Here is a 17,298-nt window from a genome sequence, read left to right as displayed (position 1 = left end):
CCGCTCGGGCAGCGGGCTGAGTGAGCTGCCGCCGCCGCCGCCGCCGCCGCCGCTGGGGGAGGGGCGGCCGCCGCCCGCCTGCGCTCAGAGACTCACGCAGCCCCAGTCCCGCCAGTTCGCCAACACAGTAGTGCCGGCCCCCCTCCCTCCCTGGCCCTTCCCCCTCCCCGCCTTTGGCTCGCTCCGCCTTTCTGCCCCCCACCCCCACCTCACGGGTACGGGCCATTCCCGGCCAGGAAACGCCGTGGCGCCGCGTTGGGCCTAACTCGAGTCTTGCTGCCTCCCGGGAGTGCCGTGCGCCGCAGCCCGGGCCCAGGCCCCGGCAGCGCCTGGGACAAGGTAAGGGTCCGATAGAAAAGAGACACCAACCCTCACGACCGGGCCCCGGGGGGGAGGAAGGGTCACCTCCTCCGTCTCCCCGGACTCGCTCTCTTCGGGACGTGGGCCTGGCTCTCCCCTGCACACAGCAGGAAGATGCTACCCCTTCTCTCCTCGCCACCCCTACACGTCATTGCACCCCTTTTTCCAAGGGAAAAAGGCTCCCCGTGCGATCGAGTCGACCCCACTACCCTTTTCATGTCTTTCCTGGGTCAGGACGCGTCCCCTCCCCCACGCCTCTTCACCCCTTTTCCTGGGAACTGCCTACTCCACGTTTACCTTTTACTTGAATATAGGCCTCTTGCTTCCCTGCTCTCAAAATACACGGGTGTACTTTTTTCCCCCTCCTGTCCGCGAGCCCCCACCTCCCAACCCCCGTTCTCGAGGCCTTGTGACAACTCTCTTAGCTCTTGGGGGCCCCGATCTCCCCTCCATGGTCTCCCTGGATGGCTTCCCTCTGGGTTCTGGGTCCCCACCTCCGATGGCTGCTTTCTTTGCCACACTGAAGATATTACCTTTACCACCCCCACCTCACATTCTTGGGCTTCCTGTGGCGTATGCCCCTCTCTCTCAGAGATATTCCCCCATTGAATTTGTTGGGTTTCAGGCCGGAGCTGAGCCAGATTTTGTTGTTTTCCCTGCCTTGGGCGTGGAAAACGATCTTTTTAGAACGTCTTTAAAGGCAGAAAAATTTACCCTTTATGAATTCTGTTTCTCTCTGCGTGCAAGTCTAGATGTGAAGTGAATGGTGGTGGGGAAAAGCCCTGGTTTAGTAGGTGAGGCGCGTGAGAGGGAAAGTTTTAGCTGCTGGGAAAGCCCCTTCTATGCTAATTTATTCTATAGAGCTCTTTTGCTTGTGTCGCTTAAGGAATAAGTAGTCTTTCTCCTGGAAACTGATGCTGCAGCCAGCTCTGCTGGTCTGGGTCAGGGGTGCGTGTATGACCTGCATTTTCTGCTTTCTCATGTTACTTGTGCAATGTGTTCACCAGTACTCATTTCTTGTCCAGAGCTCTGGGTTCCACTGGGCTTTGTCTGTACCTGAGTTCATTTCTCCAATTTTCCTTGTGCTTATTGTACTGAAAGAATTCCCAGGTTCTCTCCTAATTTCCTTCATGCCTTGGCTTAACAAGTTGTTTTTAATGACATATTTGTGACCAAGGTCATATTTATGTTTCTTAGTTCTACATATGTTTTATAGCTATACTTTTGATTGAGAAAGATCTAGCTGAGTTGAGTGTTAGGAGCTTTTCAGGTTAATGTTTATATGCTCTGCATTTGGGGAAAAGTATTTTTAATGGTTAATTTTATATTAATGTTTTTAGGTCACTGAGAAGAATTAAAAGGGGATATGAGCTAGGACTAAAGCAGAGAATTCTCACATAATCAGAGGTTTCTGGGCCTCTTGGAGGACACAGGAATTTTTTTTTTTTTTTTTTTTTTGGATTTCTTCCAGTTTTCTCAGGAGGATCATTAGTTCTCTTTTGTAGCCCAAAATTCTGGCCCGTTATGGGATTAGAGTCTTTAAGGTTTACTCACACTGTCATTATGTGTAGAAAAATGAATTATGTCCTTTGGTAGGACATGACACAAGGGTCTGTCTCTAGCTGCAAATTTAAATTCGACTGTTGAATGCTTGGAAAATTGGCCTTCTAAAGACTACACTTTAATCTTTACTCCTAAATTACTGACTTGATTAAAACGAATATTTAGAATTTGACAAATGTTTATTTCCCAACACCACCCTTAATAAAAGTCCTCAATTTAAAAGGGTGACCTTAGGATTATTTTTTTTAAAGCATAATTCTAGCCCTTCTAGAATGGATCATCTCCTCCACCGCCGCCCCCGCCCCCCCCAAAAAAAGTGTGAGGAGTGGGGGTGGGGTAAAGAGAAGGTTGTTCCTGTGTTGGATCACAGGGGTGAGTATACAAGGCAGCAGCAGCTGCTGGCTCTGGAGCTCTGGTTGCTACGTGAGAAGCTTGAGTAGTGCTGGCTGCTGTCTCCAGGGAAGGACAGCAGTGCAGCGTCCATTAATGCTGTTGGCTGCAGGGAGCTGCACTTAGGCGATGGCTGCCTCAGGACTGAGAAGAAACCTTGCTTTCCTGGGAATTTTCACTGCTGAGCTGGTTTGCCTTTTATTGGTGGGGAGATGAGAATTAGTAATTCATAATCTATCCATTTATGGATTTCAGTATTTGGAAATTGCATCATACTTAAAGACTTTCTTGATTTTTGTTTGTTTGCTTTTAGGTTTGGAGGTTTGGGGGCAGATTTTTGTTCTTAACCTGGGATTTTATGCTTGTATAAAATTAAAAGTTCCATCAGAGTTTTGATTTTTTTAAAATCCATTTAAAACCAATCAAAGGTCTTGGGGGGTGTTCTTTTTTCCTCTTTAGCTGGTGTGTTTTTTGACCATCTCTTTAATCATTGAGTCAATTTTGATTTTTGTTGTTGGGTGTCTCCTTCCTTCCGTTGAATAGGCCATTTTTATCTTATTGAATAGATGTTTTGCTAGACATTTTGCTAAACTTGGAAATCTTAAACTGTAAAAAGAGATTTCATTTTGGAGTTTTTTCTAGATACAGTTTTTTTAAAAATTATTCATATGTAGACATCTCCAGGTTATATATTTTCTTTCGTGTTTGACCAATAAATTTTGATGCATTTTATATATATGTTGGACATCACAAGGATATATCTTTGGCCATAAAACATCTGAAATATAAGACAAACCAGAAGAAATGTTAAGAAATTGAGTAAGTCTAGTTCTGAATACTGAAAGACAGCCTGAGTCCCTGACGTTGTCTCCCTTCCCCCACAACTCCTGAACATTAGGATGATCTCTGATTAAGCAGAACAGTCTGTCGAATATGGAAGTACTTGAGGGAGAACTACCACCCAAATATAGCACTGACTGCATGCAGTACTTAACATATGTCCAATGTGTTACTCCCCCCAACCCCATGCAACCTATACCTCTTTTCCTCCAAATTTTGATTTGTGCAGTTTTGTATAAATGTACTTAAATCCCACAAACATCTATAATTTGTAGTATGACTGTGGCATTTGTGGCAGGGAACCAGAAAGAATGGAAAGCATTTTTGTCATTCACAAATGTGGCTCATATTGTTTTTCCAGTGATAAAAGCAAGCCTAAAAGCAGAGCCTTTAATGGATAATATTTTAGGTGGTTCTAATTCTTGTTACTACCATATATATATGATGCTATGTCAGATAAATACAATTTCGCTAATTCTGACTGGCTTATTTATTGAAAATACAAGTGTTTTAGTTTATTCCTATATAATATAAATGTTACATAATAAAATAATTGCTTTTTCACTTATACTTCTGGTTTTTGGAGCCCACTGTGGTCTTAATCATTTTCTGAAGAATCATAGAGGACATTTTTATAGAAGGATTTATTGAACTGTATATTTGATTTTTTTTTAAACATATTTTGATAGTGTTTTGTGTCCAGGGACAACATGCTTTCAGAAAGTATTCTGGTCCTTTCGAGAGCAGCAGTGGCTATTTCGTTTTTGGAAAAAAAACAGTATAAAATGCAGATGTGCAGTTAACCACTTTTACTTTATCCTCCACTTATTGAAATACCAGGAAATATTAGGCCATAGTTAACAGTTAGTGATTTGCAAACATCTTTTCAGAGAGAAATTAGATGATGAATAAAATACAAATCTTTTATAACTTTTGGTTGAATTCTGGTGATTAGTAGTTTAGTTTGAAACTTAAAGGCATAGGAGGGAATTTTGATTATAAAAATTGTGTTTCATTTGGGCTGAGGTTGTGACTCAGTTGTAGAGTGCTTACCTAGCATGCATGAGGAACTGGGTTCTATCCTCAGCACCACATAATAGCAAAATAAAGATATTGTATCCACCTAAAAGTAAAAAATAAATATTTTAAAAATTGTGTTTCATTTATTGAAAAGTAAAATTTGATAAGTATGTAAAACAAAACAGTTTAGCTCTGCAAAATATGTAAGATAACATATGTAGTAAAATAACTGGTAGTGGTTTATAATTTGATTTAAAATATCCTTTCAGAGTTACTCCTTAGAAAGTAAATGTAACATGGTCATCATTGGAATTTCCCTACAGGAAGATCATGAAAGGCAGAGAAAATGTTCTTTCCTTCCCTTACCTATACTTAATTTTGTTGTATCATTTAGCATTCTGAAAATTTTCCTATTGTGTATTCAGTTATAAATTGAGACAATGCCCAGTAACTTTGAAGGCTGGTGCTATTAGAAAGCATCACTTTAGAGGATTCTCTTATTTTGATAAAATGTATTATTAACACTTAATGATAAGAGCCACGACACATAATAAAGGAACAATGAAGCTGTCTTAGTCTACTTTATGTTGCCCTCACTGTGCAAGAAATTTGTAATCTCATCCTACCTCACTCAGGTTTTCCATCATACTGATTTTGTTTGCTGAATACCTGGGGGAGTATCTTACTTAATGTAAAGTCACATTAAGTATCTTTGATATGAAGAAGGGGAAATGAATTCTGTGCTTCTTGTAATCTCAGTATTTTTAAAACACTAAATTACTGGTCAGTTTTGCTTGATTAACATGTATGTTGCTTCATTTCTATTCTGTGCTCTTCTTGTCTTTTAAGGATTCCCAGAATTTTGATGGCAAATTGAAGAAATCATCATTTCCTTAGTTACATACATACACCCAGAGCAGAGGATGCATTTTGGCTTCTGTCATGAATTCACTGAAAAAGCAATGGCTATAGGAATTCATACAGAATTGGCTTCTGTCTAGGGAATCAAGTTTTTGATTTGTGCAACCTAATCAGGGGAAAATACTGAAATCCTTGCTGCTCTGTTTGAGAAATAGATGGAAGTATGGGAGGAGCCAGAGACCTCTGCAGCAGGATTTGGTCTGAGTAGAAAAGGAAGATTTTTGTTTCAAATTGCCAGCTGCTTATGTCAGACTGACTCCCTTATTATGCCTCCAGTAGGCCTGTCAATATGGCCAAACAGCTAGATAAGTGCGGGGCAGGACAAAGGGCTCTTTGCACAGCAGGGAGGCAGTGTTGGTGGGGGAGGGGCAGGAGGTAGAAAAGGCAGGAGAGGAGGAGGTTCTTTTTCCTGGGAGATCATTCAGTTTGGCTTACAATTAAAGAAATCATTTTTAGTTCCCACTCGAGTATTGAATTTATACCAACTACATACAGTTAACCCCAAATTTCACGTATTCCAGAATATCTTATAGGGACCCATACTCTCTTCCAAGGAAAAATAAGTAAATAAAGCTTTGTATAGGTTAAAATAAAATCAGTCCCATCTTGTCCGCCCTCTCAAATACAGGTCACCTCCTAATCAACCAGGTCTAGAGCTTGTGCCAGCTGAATTCTATTAAGAAATGGAAAAGAATATCCTGAGTAAAACTCATACTTCAGTATACACTGTGTTTATGGGGGGGGGGCTGGGATTAGACCAGAACATGAAGAATAATTTGTTTCCCTTTGTGAAATAGTTGCATATTGTTAGCTCCAGTTTTATTTCAGTAATATGGAAAGCATTGTCTAGCTTTCATGCTTACTGAGGAAAAGGCTACTTACTATTTTCACCCTCTTCCCTGTTTTGGAGAATTCATATTCCCTAGGGATTACTCCTTCCCCCCCCCCCCAACCTCTTTAGTGTAGGCTAAATACTATTTGATAGATTTGTGCTAAACTCCCAGCTGAAGGCTAGGGTGGTTGCATCCAGTTTATTAATCTAAAATGAATCATGAGGTTAGATTACCTGACCCTTTGAAGTAAAATCATGAAATATTTCAAAATTTGGGTTACTTTTGAGGTTTTCATTAAAATGGTAAAAGGATCAGTGACCTGAACAATATTTTTAGTTACTTTTAAAATACATTTGAAACAATACAAGTGTGCTTGTTCTTTTTTTAAAAATTGCATTTATAAATTATATAGCAATTATTTGGATTGCAAAGGATTCCTCCTTTGTAAAGCAGCATATGAATGTATATGTTCTTATATATTAATATTTGATTTTTTTATAAGTAGCTCGTTTGAGCTCAGTTTTCCAAGAGCACATCTGTTGCTTAAATGAGATACCACCTGTATTGCAATGTTATTAAACTAGTCTTAAAGTTCTCCTTTCTATACATATTGCATGAAACACCAATTGAGATGCTAATTTCTTTTTATGGATTAGCAAAGATGAGATTGTTTTAACCTGATATAACCAAAAAATACTAACTTTATAATATCTATTATTCTATTTAGCAAACCTCACAAAGTTTATTAGTCTTGGTAGTTATAATAGATGTAACGTTTTGACCTGAAAAAGGAGATCTAAGTAATTATCACTGTTAGTGTCTCAGTAAAATAACAACATTAAGGTGAAGTTCGATGAACTATATTAAATATTATTACAGATATTTAGAGTAGTCATTTCTTTATAATTCTCTGGGTTATTTCCCTAGATTTGTGGGACTAAAATTTAGTTCAAGCCCTAGTCTATAGCAGACAATTATTGCTAGCATTAAGGTACACATCCTTTGAATATTCCTAAATAATTTAAATTCTCTTCAGAATGGCTTGTATTAACTGAATCCTGCTAGAGGCCCTAAAAAGTTGCTGCCAAAGTGAGAAAATAGGGGACCACCTCTTGATTCTAAACATTTTAATGATGTATGGCTCCCCAAACAGCAAATCTCGTTTTTAATAAGACCTAGCCATCAGTAGGCTAGAACGGAGGTGAAACACACTGTACTTCATCTTGCCTGTGCAGCTGCTCCACCTTATTTCCTACTATTATTATCTCACTACGCCTCTTCCCAGCAAAAAAGAAACTAGGACAAAAGGGGGGAAATTGGATGGGCTAATATGATTTTTTATTATGATTAAGTTTTGGATTTATTTATATATACTTAAATATAAAGCTAATTTGGCCTATTGTTAAAAGTCTGTGGTAGAATGTACACCAGAGACATGAAAATTTGTGCTTGTGGGTTTAATATGAATTGTAATGCATTCTGCTGTGATACATAACAAATTAGAATTTTTTAAAATGTGGGAGAAAAGTCTATGGTAGAGATATTAAAACTTTTAGTGTCCTCCAATTTCTTGATAAACCATTTGAGATTCTTAACCTTTTACAGAAAGAAAGGTTTTAAGCATAATTTCCACTGGCTCTTCACACCATCATTACTGCCAGATGCCACTATTAGTATTATTAGCTTGAAGAAAGGTGGAAGCCCTTCTATAGACTAAACTTGCAGTTTGTGTTGAATTTCCAAATAATTTGTGTAACTTAGATATATGACTAAAATAAGATTGAAAAAATTAAACCTTACTGGGCTGAGTGGCTTAAGAGGAGAATTACGAGTTTAAAGCCAGCGTCAGCAAAAGTGAGGCACTTAAGCAACTTATGAGACCCTTTCTCTATATAAAATAGAAAATAGGGCTGGGGATGCGGCTCAGTGTTTGAGAGTCCCTGGTTCAATTCCCAGACCTAAAAAAAAAAAAAAAAAAAATAGACCTTTATATGAACTAGCCCTGTAACCTTAGTAGGAATAAAATAGCTATTGGAATATAAATTTTTCATACCTCTGAGTTCTTCAAGCTGTGTGAATTATCCTTCCAGCCTTTTTTATTCAACACTACCCTCAAAACATTTATTCTTGTCTTCTGATGCTGAGATTTTCCTCTCCCTGCTCTGGAAATGAAGACTCAAAACCCAATAATCTAATAAGTGTATGCACTGCAAGATGATTACTTCATAATTCTTAGATATAATGATATGATTAGGATGTTCTAGTATCTGTTAGCATATTGAATAATGGTCTCATGTTAATTTTAATACATGTTTGGGGGAGTTCTAATTCCTTTCCTGTTAGGATCTTTGGGCTTTGTTGAATTTTCTGTTTCTTACCACCATCCTCTGTGCATGCCATAACACATACAATTTGTACTTTCACAGCTTCTGTGAAGAAGGAGGGTGCTCTACCGTTAATAATCAAATATTGGGACACTCTTGGTATCCAAGAAAGGTTTCACTTCTGAGGAAGAAGAACCTGGAAGGATCTGTTGATAATTAGACTGCATTTATATTACATTTTCCTTTGTTGTGGACTGTTGAGTCCATTTTTTTAAATGTGTTCATTATAACATTTGGGATAGAATCATTAGGGCACAATTTTTTAAAAAACTTTATCAAAGAGAAGGACTTTTGAGGCAGTGTGTGATTAATTACATGCTGAATTTAGCATTAGATTGTATGAAAGCATAAATTTTTATTTTCTCAGTTTCTATGGTACAAACTACTATAATCATGGAAGCAAATACATCTTTATACCCACAGCCTGAGAAATACCAGATGGAATGCCTTATAAAAAAGAAGAAAAGAAAATAGGACTGGGATGGGATTTGTAGCTTAATAGTAGAGCACTTGCCTAGCACATGTGAGTCTCTGGGTTCAATCCTCAGTACCACATAAAAATAAATAAATGAAATAAAGGTAAAGAGGTCTGAGGGAAGTTTAGGAGCACATCTAAAATTCTGAAGCCCTTTTAAAAATGTTTTTGTTCTGTCTAGACAAATTTTAGTTTTATTTGTAGCAAATAAAACTTTCGTATTTTGTTTTTTTTGTTGTTGTTGTTTTGTTTTGTTGGTGCTGGGAATTGAACCCAGGGCTTTGTGCGTTCGAGGCAAGCACTCTGCCAATTGAGCTATATCCCCAGTCCTTAAAACAAAATTTATGTTAACATCTAAAGCTCAAAAGTTACTGTAGCCATACCACTTAGACCTAGACCTCTTCATTTGGAACCTTGGACTTGGTTAACCTGATCTATATGTTTTTACTTCAGTCTTCCTTACTTAACCCCTACACCATTAAAATTTGAAGTGTTGCTAGGAATAATATATCAGTTCATAAGATGAGTAGGAGTCTGGCTAGGCCATTTGTGGAGTCCCCTGGGAAGACATGTATTTTTAGACAAGTGAGACTCTGGGTAGGTGTAACCTTCCTCTTAAAAGAGTTTATCATGAACTGTTGGTATGAAAAGAAATGGCTGGAAGTTTGCATAGTACACTGAGCAAGAAGTAGAAATCCTACCCTCAAAACATTATTATTATTATTATTGGAATAACTGTGTGACAAGAGAGATGGAAAGTCAAATTTTTTGTCAATTCTGTTTTTCGAGTTTTCTCTTAATTATCACAATAAGTTGGATATCTTTAGTGAAAATGATTTTTAAAAACAATTGTTTATAGATAGTGTCTTAGTTTCCCTGGAACAGACCTGGTTGATGCCTGCTACTTTAGCATAATTAGTAATAGCACCCCTTTCACTCTTAAAATATGTCCCAGTTTGGACCATAAATTATATGCTTACCTTAATTATAGGTCGTCATGGAACTTTTAGTCTCCACCTAACAATCCAGTTTTCTTCATGAAGGAGTTCAGATTCTGGAGTCTCCTCTGTGCTATGATTTATCTCTTGGTCTCTATGAACCCCCATTTCCAAATGAGTAATTTTTAGAATGCCTTTTCTTTCTCCTTTTAGTTAACTGTATGGGAAGAAATTGATACAGATTTGATTCATTTTTAAATTTTCATTATGAAAAATTTCAAATAGAATAAAAACACTTCCTTTGGATTTTATTAAACTATTAGTTTAAAATATATTTGAGGCCTGGCTATATATTTAGGACTAGTACATATGCTTAACACATGAGGTTCTAGAGTCAGCATTCCAACCCCCCACCCCCAATAAATCCACTTGGTTAAGAAATAAAGGCTATATAAATTGCAGATAATTGTTAAGTTTTGATTCTTTAAGCTTTCTTCGTGTGTGTGTGTGTGTGTGTGTGTGTGTGTGTGTGTGTAGCATGCTTGCCTAAGAAATTTATGGTTTTGTAGAGTTCCTAATCTTCAGATTTTAAAGATTAAAGTGTCATTTAATAGGATCCAGTTTTATTTAGATGACCTCTCTTGCCTTCACGTAAATTGGTGACTAGATAGGTTACAAACATACTTTATAATAGTTATTTGTGTACTTCCATTGAGTTTTATAGCGTGTACCTGTCTATGTGATGTTAGAGCTTTTGTTTGTGTGGGTTTTATCTGTGTAGATTTGAAGATGAAAACTATTTCAAAGGGTTTTTTTTAATTACTTCTTTTTAGTTGTAGATAGACACAATACCTTTTTTAAAAAAAAAAAATTATTTTCATGTGGTGCTGAGGATCAAACCCAGTGCCTCACACATGCTAGGCAAGCAAGCATGTGAGCTACAACCCCAGCTCTCCAAGTTTTTTTTTTTTTTTTAAGTAGTATTGTTTTACATCTGCAAATCTCTTTAGTATCAGACTCGATCGAAGACAGCTGCCTTTTCCATAACTGCTTCTGCCTCTAATATGTTGTGATTAAGTTGTTTTGGTTAAAAACTGTGAACAAAATCTGGCCTTGTACAGATAATATAGTTAAAAGGAATGAGGTCATATCACCTGAAAGAATCTAGAGGAAGACTTCAGGATTCTCAAACCACACTATCAGGATCACTGCCTAGATCCATTTTTTCCTTTATGCTTGCAAAGTGGTGATATATTGCCGAGTGTGATGGTGCATGCCTGTAATCTCAGCAACTCCGGAGGCTGAGACGGGATAGTGAGTTCAAAGCCATCCTCAGCAACAGAAGGGTGCTAAGCAACTCAGTGAGATCCTGTCTCTAAATAAAATACAAAATACGGCTGGGGATGTAGCTCAGTGGTCGAGTACCCCTGAGTTCAATCCCTAGTACTACCCCCAAAATGTGGTGATATTATCTCTTCTACATTTATTTTCTGGAATATTCACATATTATTTGACTACAGAAGGCAAGATAAGTGCTTGTCTTCTACTCCCCACCCCATTCTATTTACCAGTTTTCAAAATAATGAATCAGTAATTCAGCAAGCTCCAAAGGTGATCTGTGAAGTATTATTGTGTACTCATGGTTTAAACATGTTTGATATGTTATAATCTCTGCTGTTATTCTTTTTGACATTCAGATTGTCCTGCTTTTGGCTGTTGGATCTTAAAGTCCTTTCAATTCATTCTTAATATGTCTCTCCCCTTGTTTGTTTCCTTGCTCTCTAGTATAGCAAGATGTTCCAGGATCATTTTGTACATATTCTACCCCAAACCTGAAACCAACTATTTCTGCAAAAATTCCTAGTTTCTTTTAATGAGAAATGGTGCCTACGGACCACAGTCTGTGTACTAGGAATGTTCATTGCTCTTGGATCAGTACTTGTTTCTACACCTTTTCAGTGGTCTGAGCATTAAAAATGTTTTATTTCATTTGTTAGTGCTTGATGACTTCCATTTCAAATTCAGTAGTACATAATGTTTATGTAAACTGATGTTTCTTCCTTTTCCTTATGTCCCCAAATCCTGGTTTCCACTAACACCAATGTAAGTTTTCTTCGTGCCACAATACACTCAAACAGTTTAGAATGGTAGGTCAATGTGATTACTGAAAAGTGTTTTTTTTTTTTAATTTTGTTTTTATTTATTTTTGCCCTTAGGGTAAATCCCTTTAGAGATACTCAGTCAAATTACAGTATTTTGAAATCACTTGGAATGGTTCTCTGTGTTTTTGCCACCAGCTTGATATACAACAAGAGTAATTTGTTTCCTTGTACTTTCAGATTTTTCAGGGACTACTTTTTGTTTTGCAATTATGTAAAATACTTAAATCATTACTAAGTGCAATTTACAAAACTGGATGTGGTCAGAAAAATCTAGCTGCTTTCCTCATTTCTTCCACCTTGTGTTCTCCCTCTCCTATATGTAAGATTTACAAATTCCTCTTGAATATTCAAAATGATATTTTGTCATACTTCTAACACAAGAAACATTTAAGTTAGTTTACTTAAAACTATGTCTTCCTGGATTTTTCAGTACCTGGTATCTTTGTTCTGTGAAAGAGGAACATGGGTTTTTTAAATTCATTTTTAGGAAACAGAATGTCTTGATTTAAATATAAATTTGAAATAAGAAACTCCTTTCTCCAGTAAATTCTCTCTCTAAATGCTAGCTCATATTTCTCTCCTGTTTTTGGGCATACCTGGCAAACTGGTACTACTTTTAATATAGTTTATCAGTTAATATTTCTTGAATAATTCACCTTAATTTAGATGTTATTTAGAAAGGATGTCATCCAGCTGGGAGCAGTGGATCTTGCCTGTAATCCCAGCAGCTGGGGAGGCTGAGTCTGGAGGATTACTGTTGCAAAGAAAAGAAAGAATGTCATCTCTTATTTTGTCATGTAAAATTTAAGATACTTGATTTTGGTTTTGTTTTTTGGTGGTACTGGGTATTGAACCCAGGGTTGCTTTACCAGTGAGCTATATATTCCCAGCCTTTTTAATTTTTTAAATATTTTTATTAGTTGTTGATGGACCTTTATTTTAAGTAAAATAAAATAAACAAATGTTTGTTTATATGTGGTGCTGAGAATCGAACCCGTCTCAAACATACTAGGCAAATATCCTATCACTGAACCACAAGACAGTCCTGCCTTTTTCATTTTTGAGACAGGGTCTTGCTGAATTAATTGCCTAGGTTGACCTAAAACTTGGATCCTCCAATTTCAGCCTTTAAAGTAACTGGGATTACAGGCATGTGTCACCCAATCCTGCATCAAACTATTTGATTTTATAAGCTTTAAATACAAAGTTAAATATTTTAAAATATTTTTGTTTGTTTGCAGTACTGGGATTCAACCCAGGTGGGCTCTACCATTGTCTACCATTGGGATCCTCCACTTCAGCCTCTCTAGTAACTGGAATTACAGCCATGTGCCACTGCACTGAGCTAGATCTTTTAAACTCATGAACTCATTAAATTTGCCTTATTCTTGCTAACTGTAACATCTTTTTAAAAAAATATATAAATTTTTAGTTGTAGATGGACACAATACCTTTATTTTATTTATTTTATGTGGTGCTGAGGATTGAACCCAGTGTTTCACATGTGCTAGGCAAGGTCTCTACCACTGAGCTACAACCCCAACCCCTAGCTATAACATCTTAAAATTACAATACCATATTTCAGCAGTGTAGTATAGGATAAAAATACTGAATCAGGATTTGTCAAATGGTGAAAAAATAGTGATTAACAAGAATGTGAGTGTTTTGGAATTGGATAGATCTTGGTTCATATTCTAGCTCTGGTTTTCTTACTCAAGTTTCCTGCCAAGTTTAATTCTTTGACTTAATAGGAATTAGTACCTTCCTAGTAAAATAGTTATGGGCATTATATAAGCTAGTGCATGGAAATGGATTGAGGAAACAGTTACCGTTGCAAAATAAACATCCAGTAAAGGTTAACTTATTTTGGTGGTTGATATTATTGTTATGAATATTTGATTACTCTTCTAAACTCTATGAATCTTACTTAGAATAAATAATGTCCAGATGCTGTAAACAGCAGCTGATTTTCATGACTCCATGGGTTATATGAAAAGAACTAATTATTAACAAAGGATAATTGTTATTTAACTGAAATTTGTTTGAGGCCTCAGACTATAAATATGCCAGTGCTTATAATATAAATGTAATCACATTTAAAAATTTAATAGAGAAAGGAACTTTAAGGAAACAAAGCTCCTTTTCATTCTTCAAACTTTAGAAATTATATTATTTTAAATATTTTCATGTATATTAACCAGTTATAGAATTTATTTTAATTTTCTAATTTTAGCATCTGCCTTTTCTTTCTTTTTTTTTTAATATTTTTTTAGTTGTAGATGGACATAATACCTTTATTTGTATGTGGTACTAAGGATCGAACCTAGTGCCTCACAGCACAAGTCTTGCGTTCTATCACTGAGCCACAACCCCAGCCCCTGCCTTTTCTTTTTTAAACTATATATATTTTAGTTGTTGATGGTCCTTTATTTTATTTATATGTGGTGCTGAGAATCGAACCCAGTGCTTCACACATGTAGGCAAGTGCTCTACTACTGAGCTATCACCCCAGCCCTAGCATCTGCTTTTTTTAGTGCCTTCAGATAAAGCTGTATAAGACCAGATTACTCGTGAATTCAAGTTTTTGTTTTTTATAATACTTTGAGATTAGAGTGAGATTGAGTAGTGCTAAAATGAATTCAGGTTGGATGATGGTATTTTAGATATGGGAATAGGAGGTGTAGCAATGGACAAAATGGTGGACTAGACTCCCCCTCTCCCCCCAAAAAAGCCTGGATCTTAAATGCTCATTTCTTTTTTTAAAAAATATATGTTTTAAGGATACGGTGAAATATTTATGGATGAAATAAAAGGTTGTTTGGGATTTACTTTAGAATGGAAAGGAGGTAATAAATGAAGCAAGATCAACTGTTGAAATGGTGATAATAATTAAATGGAATTCTGTATATAATTTTATTTTTCTGTTGGTTTGAAAGTTTTTATAATAAAAAACTGTAAATTTAAAACAAAAATATTCATAGACGTGACTGTGGTGGGTCCTGATAAAGGAGACCTGGTGATGAATATAACCAGATGTTTCTGTGTCTCTTATTGGTACTGCTTTCCCTCTACGCCCGTTTGCTCTCCTGACCATCACATAATATTTACAGTGAAAAATAGAATAGGTGGCAAAGATACATAATGACTTTTAAATTTTAATATTTTTTAAAAGCCTATGCAGATTTTGGAAAGCATTCCTGGCCAGAAGGTTGAGAAAGCAAATTATGTGTAGCTTACAATAGATTTCATTTCATGAAATGGTTGAATATTTGAAAAGATTATAAAAATGTCAGATCAATACCCAATGGTAAAGATTTACCTAAGAAAATTAACCAAACACTTGAGTAAGGATATTATTCTGCAGTTAGTAACTACTTTTAGTAGCCAGTTGTTACAGGACTCCAACTATAGATTCCTCTTCTATACTTGATAGGATTGCCTTGGAAGCAGGAAAGTAGTTCTGCCTTCATCATGGCTTCTATTCTGTTTCTCCCTCTTACTCTAATGCAGTATACCAAAATTGGGAGTCTGCAATGTATTGAATATTTTGCTAGGTTCTTTTATGAACATTATCTTGCTTAATTCTCAGGACAGTGCTCTTAGGTGGTTTACAGTATAAACAAATTGAATCATATGGTAAACCAAATCTGGTTGATTCCAGGATCTTTTTATTATACCATATCTCCTACCATATTTCTGGAATCTTTTACAAACTCTACTGATAAAATCTGTCCTTTCCTCTGCTCTTGACTTTGGATATTGCTACCCCTCTGTAGTTTTGCTCTTTTTTTTCTTCAGGATTCTTTGCCTAACAAGGGCCTTTTGATCCTAGGATGTGGATAAAGAAGGAAATGATGGTACATTATTGGGGGTTGTTCCTTAGTAGAGTGATTGTAACTTTTGAAAGAGTTAGGCCTCTTCCAAGAACTCATACTTTACCATTTTGTCACTTTGGAGTCTCTTTTAATCCCAGATTGACTGTAGTTGAGGAATGAATATAGAGCAGAAATTTAAAAATTCCTAAAAGTCTCACATAAGATTTTTTCTCTGTATTTTTCTGAAGAAATGGTTTATAGTCTATCACATCTTAACATCGTTAAGGACCACAAGTATCCATCCAGCTGGTAGGGTGGGGTGTACCTGTAGTCCAAGAGATTTGGGAGAGTGAGAATGATCACAAATTTGAGGACAGCCTCAGCAATTTAGGAAGACCTCCCAAAAAAGGACAAGGGATATAGCTCAGTGGGAAACAGTGGGTTCAATCCTCAGTATAAAAAGATAAAAACTACATTTATCCTAGGATTTGGTTCCTAAAATAGCAACAAGTACCAGAGTCAATTTAATTCTTCATTGACCCAAAAAATGACTGGCTTTGATCTTTTGGGACAAACATCAAACCACTATGAAGCCCACCTGTGAGAGCAGTTTTTGTTTGTTTTGTTCATTCATATATATGAAATTGTCAGTGGACCTTTATTTTGTTTATTTATATGTGGCGCTGAGGATCAAACCCAGTGCCTAACACATGCTAGATGAGCGTTCTACCACTGAGCTACAACCCCAGCCCCAGTTTGTTGTTGTTGTTGTTTTAATCAAAGAAATGATTTGTGAATTAAGCTTCTATTTTGGAAATTCAAATAATTTTACTACTAGAAATTGAGTCCTACTTAGTTTACTTGTATAGACTTGGTATTGATGCACACTCCATTGTCCTTGATAGTTCAGATATTTTTAAAGGAAGTGAAAAAAGGAAAGCACTAATAACAGATCTAGAAGTTAGGAAAGACTTCCTAAAAGAATTTGTATTTCAGGAGAATAAGGAGTGGTTTCTAAGGTAGTACCTTTGTAATGTAGCAGGCTGATTGCCAAGATAAAGCAAATATTGTCTCCTTTGAGTAATTCACCAAAGCAAGTCTGGTAGAAATTCACAGGGGTGTGTGTGTGCGCTCACATAATAGCTAAGAAGTATTTTAAGTCTGAAATCTGTTAGGAAAACAATAAAAAGCCAGTTTACACCCAAGATTAATCTTGGAATATTGGTACAAGAACAAATGAAAGACTAATGGGGTTTTCTTATTTTCATACACAGAGTTGGGAAAGAGTTGGAATTTTAAATGTTAAAAGCAATCATGAATCTTGGTGGATTCTTAAGAAATCCTAACTTCATTGGTCATGTAATTTTAAAAAATATTTATTTATTTATTTATGTGTTTTAATTTAGACATTGCTTTTACAGAAGAGTTTCATGGTGGCTTGTCACTAGACCCAGTATGTCAATGGTAGGGCACCTTCTGAGGCAGGGATCATAAAAGAATCCTCTGTAGAAATATTGTTAGTTTTCCATAAAATACTTTTTAAATGGTTTTCTAATCAACAGGTAGAATTGTTTGCACTTGAAAAAAAAATCGTTTT

The 17,298-nt window shown here is 36.4% G+C and overlaps 1 protein-coding gene across 18 annotated transcripts in view; it reads left to right on the top strand.

The window, feature by feature from the left end:
• Positions 1–17: 17 nt before the first annotated feature.
• The window catches only part of Setd5 (SET domain containing 5), a 76,010-nt gene continuing 58,729 nt past the window's right edge, over positions 18–17,298 (top strand). For 10 of the 18 annotated variants that reach the window (XM_013362185.4, XM_078033521.1, XM_013362183.4 and 7 more), the window contains exon 1: positions 20–339. The gene's annotated coding sequence lies outside the window, so the exon portion shown is untranslated. Of the gene's footprint in view, positions 340–17,298 lie in introns of all 18 variants that reach the window. The other 8 variants (XM_078033519.1, XM_021732045.3, XM_078033517.1 and 5 more) reach the window with 4 other exon arrangements.

Source organism: Ictidomys tridecemlineatus, chromosome 16 (genome assembly GCF_052094955.1).
Source record: "Ictidomys tridecemlineatus isolate mIctTri1 chromosome 16, mIctTri1.hap1, whole genome shotgun sequence".
Lineage (NCBI taxonomy): Eukaryota > Metazoa > Chordata > Mammalia > Rodentia > Sciuridae > Ictidomys > Ictidomys tridecemlineatus.
The sequence above is the reverse complement of the archived record's forward strand: the minus strand, read 5'-3'. Positions and strand labels throughout refer to the sequence as shown.